This window comes from Paroedura picta, chromosome 2 (genome assembly GCF_049243985.1).
Source record: "Paroedura picta isolate Pp20150507F chromosome 2, Ppicta_v3.0, whole genome shotgun sequence".
Taxonomy (NCBI): Eukaryota; Metazoa; Chordata; class Lepidosauria; order Squamata; family Gekkonidae; genus Paroedura; species Paroedura picta.
The window spans coordinates 68,123,181-68,132,188 of NC_135370.1; the positions used below are offsets into that span (position 1 = coordinate 68,123,181).

Below are 9,008 nucleotides of genomic sequence, written 5' to 3' on the forward strand. Positions count from 1 at the left end.
CACTACCACCACCAAACAGATTCATGGAGGATCTATGGTTATGTAACTCTGCTGACTTATCTGACTGCATGCACAATGGATAATGGTTGCACTGCTGCACCACATAGCATAATTATATTAATGTCTGCATCTATATGGGTCTAGTTTCAGTAAGAACCATAATATTTCATGTTTGATTGTTTCTCTCTGGTGGCTGAATCCAAAAGACGTTTAGAGATGGCTGCTACTGCACAGTCACTCATTGGTACCACCTAGTTAATGTCATAGTCCTTATTGACATTCTGTGTTTTGTGCCACTCTTTGAATATGAATTCCATAATACATTTACATATATTGGCATTCTTAAGTAAAATTATCTTAAGAATCTGGGGAAAGCTGCTTCCAGTCAAAACAAAAAAGGATGAACACTGCTCTGTCCTGATGTCAGGTAACTCTACATATTTTAGTTTATTTTGCCATCAGTAAGGTACAAGATATGCTCATAATATAACACTGTTTTGAAATGATGGGCTCTATATTTGTGTTAGCAGGTGACCCCCTCCTCTCATTGAGGAGCCGTTTATAGATAGACATTCATAAACACCCTTTCTTCAATATCATAATACATATTATTTTCAACACACTGCCCGGCCAAAATGACACTAAAATAGATGTCAGCCAGTTTATAAGGGTAAATAAACTGTCCCAAACAGGACACCAGCACATATACTAGTCTCCAGACAAGCCTGGACATATAGCGCATAACGTATGAGAAAAAGCAGCTAACCATTAACAGCCTCTTCCATACTCCACGGAGATGCATAATTTAGGACAATAGGTTTTCCAGGAACTAGCAACTCATTTCATCAATTTCCCAATCTTCCTTCCCTTGTAATTATCTACCAGAATTAGCAATTCTTAACACTTTCCCAAACTTAATAGCTTTCCTGTCTGGTACTTAAAGGGTCATCAAGAGTTATTTAACTTCTATAGTCCTCCTTAGGTAAGACAATCACAGCCATTTTTTACCTCCTGGGCACCCATCAACGTTTTTCCTGGATCAATTTCTAACTCCGGAGATTCTATTAAATCATTGTTTTGGGAGCAATCACATCAACATAGCCTAGGATAGCATTTTGCTCTATATCAAGTGGGCTATTGCCCTACTCTGCATATGTGTGTTCTAGGACGCATACATATACCTCTACTTGCATATAGGTCCTCTTTACTTTTCTTCTGTGAAATTCTGTTGGTTTTTTTTTTTTGGGGGGGGGGGTTGCTGCTGAATCATGGACCTTTGCACATTGTGACTGCTAATATTGCCTTCCCCAAAAATAACCTCTCCCCTTTCTTCCCTTATTATCTTGTCAGACTTGTGTCTTTGTTTTTCAGTGTGCTTTTATGTGCTTTACTGTATTCCCTTAATTCCCCTTATTAAAAAGCATTTCCAGTTTAATATCTGACTGGTTATTTTGAGTTTCTCTAAGGGAACAACCCCATGAATATTGGTGGAGATCCTTATTTACCCCTTTTTGCTATGTCTCCATTAAAAGCTAATTTCCTGACCTATTTGGGTAACACTTGATTGTATCACCGTTTGGTACTCCCTTGTACCACACACCTTAGAACTGATTGTTGTAAGCTTGGAGTATCTTTGAACCAGTAATACAGCTAAGTGGTGTGGATGAGTAGTGGGATAAGATTGCAGAAATTTAGTCATTTAAATATATGAAAATGTAAGCTTCCATTGTACTACTTAACTCAACAAAATATGAATGCTTCCTCTTGTTGAAGGAACATATCTCTTCCATCAAAAGAAGATTCTACAGGTTGGAGGAGGATTTTAACCCTTGCTGAATGGAATGGAAGGATTCAAGCCACTGTATTTGAAGAAAAATGTTCACTGGACCAAAGAAAAACAAAACAGGTTGGTTTAAAACATGGTGTCGCAAAGCAGTGTAGGTCGTTCTTACTACATTTCAACTCAGCCTTCTTATTCAATGTCCCATAATAGCTGCATTAAAATATAAACCTGCCTTTGAATAGCCTCATGAAGAAGTGCATTCAATTTAACTCTGAGCGCTAAAGCAGAAGAGCTGCAGGCTCACCAACTGAAGCCAGTACGTCCTGTACTAATTGCCCTCCATTACCACAAGGTCTCTGCCGCAGTGGTTTGGTGCAGTCTTTAGCACTTCCTTTGCAGCAATTCAGTCACTCTTCTTTTTCCTTCTGTGTCTTGACCACAACATTTTATATCGATCCCCTGTCATGGGGCTTTCTTTTCTGAGAAGCTCAGCCTTGTTATTCTCCTTATCTCTCATTGCAGCTTTGTTGACTCTGAATATGCTATTGATGCCCTTAGCAAATATGAGTGTTCTTCACTGGCCTGAGATCCAATCCAAGAGATCAATAAAAGAGTGTTGTTAAATTCCCAAATTTTCATTGGAAGACTCAGCCACTCTCTGCTGAATAAAGCAAAATTAAAGCATAGCTGGCTGGAGGATCTGGAGTCTAGAAAATAAAAGTCTCTATGACTGAAACCCATTACTTTTATATACCCCAAGTCTTGACAACTGCTAGCTATAGCTATTCCTCATACTGTTCATGCATACCAACCTGGATTTGATTCAGACATCATAGCATCAGCATGAGAGATGCGGAAAGTCACTTATAAGTGGCTGGGGCTTCATGAAACTGTGGAAACCTTAAAATTGACTCAGCTTGTGCTGCAATGCCACAGCCAATACAGCTGTCCCTACTAATCTGATGTGGATCTAGTGTGATTATTTTGCATTCATTCTGTCCAGTTCACATGGGAAATTAATTCAAATGTTACCTCAGATCCATGGAGGGCTAGCCATATTGAAGCAATATCCAGCAGTGAAGAAATCATTCAGAACTGGACTGTGGTATGTACAATGCAGTGTTATGTGGAGTATGCTCAGTATAAAATTTCTTTTTTGGATTCTATAGGGCCTCTAGTGATGGCATCTGTGATCCTATAATTCTTAACAATTTGTATATAAACATTTTTGTTATAGACACTATAAATCTCTGCTGCTTTCTTCTCTAGAGAAAACTGACTACAAATGGTGTCTTAAATCCCTATAAATCAGCAAAAGGGGAGTTGAGAGGGTTACCACATGTATCTTTTTTATTTCTATATGGATTTCTGTAACTAGAATTGCAAGCAATTTGGGGGAAATTTAAGTCAAGATCAGGCTGAAACCTCTTCCCAACTGCTCAGTCAGGCTAGCTTGGAAAACTGACACACTGACAAATTAAGGGAAGCAGAGTGTATGCTTTAAGAATCTTTGCCTGTTTAATGGGCAAGCAACCTCAAAATACCTTTATTAGGCTACCAGTAATCACAAAGCACCTGAACTTACTCCCTTCTGTGGCTTCCGCACCACAACCAGTGTCTCCACAGCCAAGCAGGACACTATTGCTACCAGGTCTGACACTATATAAGCCCTCCCACCTCTGCATTTACCAAGTGAAGATCCCAGCAAGGAAGCTACGGAGCACTTCAGGTTCCTTGTCATGAAGCAAGTCTCAGTGTCCCTCTCAGAAGCTGCAAGGTGGCAGTTGGCAGAGGCTGAGGCCATCACCTGACAAAATAGCAAGTACATGGCAGGAAGAGACAGGAAGCTTCAGTGGAGGCCACGCAACAATACAGAAGACATCAATATCAACAATAATGGTCAAGGACTTTGGCCATTGGAGTATTAAGGAGGCCAGGAGTAATGGCCCAGCAGAAGTTCCTATATGAGGGGGTAGGTAAGAAGGAAAGGAAGAGGGCCAACCAGATTGGATAAGCCCGGGTACTAGCATAGGTTTTTAGGGTGAACACAGGAGGTGGGGTGGGGCTGACTGATTATGAGGAAGCATTTAGGGCAGGTCCAATATTAGGTCAGGGAGGGGAAAGGAGGTGTGCTCCTTAACTAAAGGAGAAACTTCTTGGGGAAGATGAGGACAGACTTGGATGCTGTAACCATTGCTCCTACCCACTTTACCCTCTGTTATGAGTCTTGGGGAGCACCAAAAAGATGAAACACAACAGCAGAGGACAAGGGAGTTGTCTTGGCAAATGAAGACCCTCGCAAAAAGGTTTAGATTTTATTTAGGGAAACATAAAGGCACATAAACTGAAAGGCATAATGGTTGTGTTTATGCATATCTGAAGAGTTAAGAGGGAAGAGTGAATGGTGAGTTACTGGGTGAGCAAGATTTCTGCACCAGGAAGAGACCATGGAGAGGAGGGGAAGAGTGGGGAGAAATTTAAAGAAAGGGAATTGTTTTGAGAGAAAAGAAATGTATAAAGTCCAGGTACATTCAAAGAGAGGTTTACCTGTCTTCACACTGTAGAGCTGGGTAGAGTATGTTGCCCATTTAATAGGAGAGTGATGATCAAGAAATGGAGCTTGAGTGAGCTCTATCTGCATCTGTGAAGACTGTTGCACAGAGGAACTGATAAAATAATCCATAGGGTTGATCTTATTCCCAGGGAACAACTGTAGAGAATTTAGGCTGATCTCCCAAAGCTAGATTCAAGTGGGTAGCCGTGTTGGTCTGAAGCAGCACAACAAAACAAAATCAGGGTCCAGTGGCACCTTTAAGGCCAACAAAGATTGATTCAAGGCGTAATCTTTTGAATGCAAGCACTCTTCCTCACACTATGAACTGAACATCATGACAGTGGGAATATATGAGCAAAAGTTAATCCTGTTAAATTAGTAAACTGTGTCACAGCATCCAAATACAGCCATATGATAATTCTTTGCTAAACCAGCCAATCAGTCCCTTCGAATTCAGTTGTAGTTCACAAAAATATAGGAGAAATAAAACTGTCTATGTTAGTGACTAACGGCTTACACTTTACCATTTGTTGCTTGCCCCATCTGTCTCCACCTAAGTATGAAACATTCCTACAAGTAGAAGCTGAGCTGGCAACTATTTTGTCCTGAGACCAGAGAATTAAATTCAAAGTTACATTACATATTACTAACAGTCACATTGTCTCAAAGAAAATAAATTGTGGGGAATGTGGATACATGAGTTAAACAAGGTTAGCATGCATAGTGAGCTAAAAAATCCATCTCCTTGTTGAGTCCAGGGTATGTCATTGTTTTGAGTGCTGTAATAACTTGCATTTCTGCAATCTTCCTTTCTAGCCTGTTCTTGACGTTCGTTTGCAATAAAACAGCTACTTTCAGGTCCCTTATTGAATGTCCTGGAAGGCTAAGTGTTCCCCTACAGGTTTTTCAATCGTGTGGTTTTTGACGTCAGACCTGTGTCCATTGATTCTTTGGTGGAGGGTTTGACCTATGTAGAGAACAGAGGGGCATTGTTGTCACTTGATGGCATATACAATGTTGAAAGCTGAGCAAGTGTATAAGCCTTTGATGGTGTAGGTGATGTTGTTAGGTCCAGTAACTGTGGCATTGGAGTGTACATGGCAGCAAAGTTGGCATCTGGGTTTGTTGCAAGCTCTAGTACCAGTATCGATGTTCACATTAGATGTTGCATTGTTGTGGGTGAGGAGTTGTTTGAGATTGGGGGGGGGGCTGTCAAAGCTAAGTCAATAGAGGGAAGCTCCTTCAAGACAAGGAAATATTCCAAAGTTTCAGAAAAAAAATAAGTTGGCAATCTCCAAGCAAGCAGAGTAGGTAAGTTTGGATGGTGGAGCAGCCACAGTACTAGGGACCAGCCCAAAGGAATGTTTGGTATGAGAAGTGTGAATTTCTGTAGGTTTCCTGATTGTATGCATGGGGAGCTTTCCAGGAGGGCAACAAAATTTGATTGCACTCAGGACAGGGAAAGACCCACAACGAGCAACAGGCTGCTGCCAGAAATAGGAATAGGACAGACACTGACACCAAATCAACAAGATGCAATTTGAACCCGGAGAGCATGTGTCTAGGAAATGAGCTTTGTGTACAAATGGAAATAACATAAAAGGAACAGACCAATGCTGGATGGATCCTCTGGATTATGACTTATGAACTCACACTTTGAGTTCATATTGTACAAATAAACTTATTAGGCTTGAAACAGGTGATATTTGCTGTTGATTTCAAGTCCCTTGATTTCAGGTCAGAGGAGATCAGAGCCCTGACAGAACTAAAGCACTTCCACAGGTCCTGCAAAAGGGAGCTCCTCCACCAGGGGAGGGTGGCATATAAATACAATAAATAAGTAAGTAAATAAATAAAATTTGTTATCAGTGCCTGTCATTTTCTTATTTCTGACAATAGCCTGTTGCTTGGTGTGTGTCTTGCCAAAGATTGAAGAGTCAGGAGAACAATCCTGATTTACTGTATACAAAACAAACCCAAGTGATGCCACCTGTGTTCCTCTTGTTACACCAAGTGAGAAAATCACAGAATTTGAGAGTTGAAAGCTCATCTGATACAATTTAATTCCAGATGAGAGGCAAGTCTTATAGGAACTTAGCCAAGAGCTTGTATCATAATACGGATGTGTCAGGCTGCATTTTTTAAAAGCTTCTAAGACCTATACAAAGAGTAAGGAATTGTGAAGGGTTAATCCTTAAGAGAAACAGAAAGTCTGTTCCAATCAATCTGATTGATTAACATCAGCTGAGAGCAGTTTAACACACACAGGAGAACTGGGGAAAGTTGGCAAGGAAGAGTGGATAGTTAGATGAAGACTTTCATTTGGGCCAAAGAAAGGAAATAGATTTTCTAGTGAGAAGAGAATGTTCTTACTGAGACAAGCAGGGAGTTAGCTCTGAAGAGTGCAGAGATCATTTGTTTGGTGAGGTAAGAAACCTTAAGATGGTTAAAAAATCAAGGCAAGTACTGGTGGTTCAAGAGAAGGAGGAGGAGTTGGTTCTTAGGTGCCACTTTTCTCTACCCAAAGGAGTCTCAAAGTGGCTTACATTCACCTTCCTTTTCCTCTCCCACAACTGACATGTAAGGTAGGTGAGGCTGAGAGAGCCCTGATATTAAGGCTAGGCTCAGTCAGAACAGCTTTCTCAGTGCTGTGGTGAGCCCAATGCCACTCAGCTAATTGCGTGTGGGGAAGTGCAGAATCAAACCTGGCTTGCCAGATAAGAAGTCCACACTTCTAACCACTACACCAAGAAGGGGGTTGGGTATCAGAAAGAGTGTAGCAGCCTTCTGTAAACCAGAAAAGTTAGCGAATTGTCAAAGCAAGTGTACTGGAGTGTTTCGAGAAAACACTGGTAGAGCACCTGAGACTTCCCAAAGGGAGCTTTTGCTTCAGTGAGGGATCCAGCACCAAGGAAGGACTGGCATGGAGGGAGCCAAGGGATTCCCAGCCCTTGCTCCTCTCGAATGACAGCAGGAAAGGGCATGTTGGGGGTGATGGAGGGGGATGGGCCAGGTGATTTTTAAGTGGTCATCTGTCTATACCCAGCCTCTTTCCCCCCTCTCTTGCTGAGGGAAACATCCCACCTTGCCTGCCCTATCATTAAGTCAGTTGAAAAGATTACTGTTTTGGGAGTGTCTCAGTTTGCTGGAATTGTTACTATTATTGTCACACTTGGAGCATGGGGCAGATCTGTTTCCCCTTCCTCTCTTTGTTGTTAGGATATCCATTTTGAGTCTCAGCATGTAACATGTAAGGTTAGGAACTATAGGAATATATATACCTTTTCTTGGTTTCTTGTTTTGTTTCCCAGTTCCCCAACTCTGGTAGTTATAGTAAAATACTTTTATACTTTAATACAACCTTATCTGGTCTCATCTTTCTTAACTCTGCTACTTTTAAATATAAAATATCCAACACTGGCTGACTGCAAAACAGCAGGATCCTTACACTATGCTCAGTTGTTGAATAAAATCTGTGGCCAAGTTTATGCCAAACAAAGTGTTAAAGGTAAAGGTAAAGGTATCCCCTGTGCAAGCACCGGGTCATGTCTGACCCTTGGGGTGACACCCTCCAGCGTTTTCATGGCAGACTCAATATGGGGTGGTTTGCCAGTGCCTTCCCCAGTCATGACTGTTTACCCCCCAGCAAGCTGGGTACTCATTTTACCGACCTCGGAAGGATGGAAGGCTGAGTCAATCTTGAGCCGGCTGCTGGGATTGAACTCCCAGCCTCATGGGCAAAGCTTTCAGACGGCTGCCTTACCACTCTGCGCCACAAGAGGCTCTAAACAAAGTGTTACAGAGTCCTTATTGAGGTGTAACAATATCCCCCTGCTAAGAAAAAAAAAAGCCTCCCAACATAAGATTTGTCATTGTGAAAAACTTATGAAACTGTAATTAGCAGTTGAAATATAAGAACTAAAATCTGTAAATGTACTACCCCTGATTTCAATCCCTGATTTCACCTGGCCTTTCTTCTCTATGCTATGTAAAATATGTTGATATGATAGTTTTTAACGTTTTAACTCAAATTTAAGTTGCTTAAGTTGCTTCTTGATCCTTCCCTGAGGTTTCTGGGCCAGCCAAAGTATGACAGCTAGAGTTCTTCAGCTGTCCAGTCTCCTGCCCAGAAGGCCAGACTCTGACCCCTCCCTGGCACCGAACGACCCCAGAACTCACCTGGCCTGCTACACCAAGGGCAGGGCAAGACTCTGCAGAGCCCAGCAGCTGGGATGGTTACAGCCAGAGTCGGGCTACCCAACAGCTCCCTTGGGACACCAGAGAAACTGAGTGCCTTGCCACCCTGGTAGGTGCATGACTCTGATGGGGGCATAGCTTAGCTGGTAGGTGCCAGGCTGCCTCAGCATTAGCTTCAAGGAGGAAGGGTCAGGCTTGGGAGCAATGTTCTGACCCACAGCTAATTGCCATGGAGAAGGGTGGGGCAGAGGCTGATGAGCCAGGTGGGGTTAATATCAGTTTGGAGGGAATGGCGGCAAAGAGGCAAGCTGGAAGCAAGGGGAAGATAAAAGGCAATAGAACAAGAGGAAAGGGGTCAGAAACTGTAGGGAGGAGAAGTTGAGTAAAAGCAAGGAGAGGAAGGAACAGACTAAGGGAGAATTTGAAACAAAGCCTACAGGTCCCCCTCCCAATCGTTGGGGAAGAGATGGACGA

At 42.2% G+C, this 9,008-nt stretch overlaps 1 long non-coding RNA gene across 1 annotated transcript; it reads right to left on the reverse strand.

The window, feature by feature from the left end:
* Positions 1-468: 468 nt before the first annotated feature.
* Positions 469-8,767, reverse strand: LOC143828679 (uncharacterized). The gene is made up of 4 exons (XR_013227827.1): positions 8,517-8,767; positions 4,331-4,551; positions 3,473-3,590; positions 469-2,444 (listed from the first exon to the last, which is right to left on the reverse strand). It is a non-coding gene; the product is annotated as an uncharacterized LOC143828679 (long non-coding RNA).
* Between the last annotated feature and the right edge of the window lie 241 nt (positions 8,768-9,008).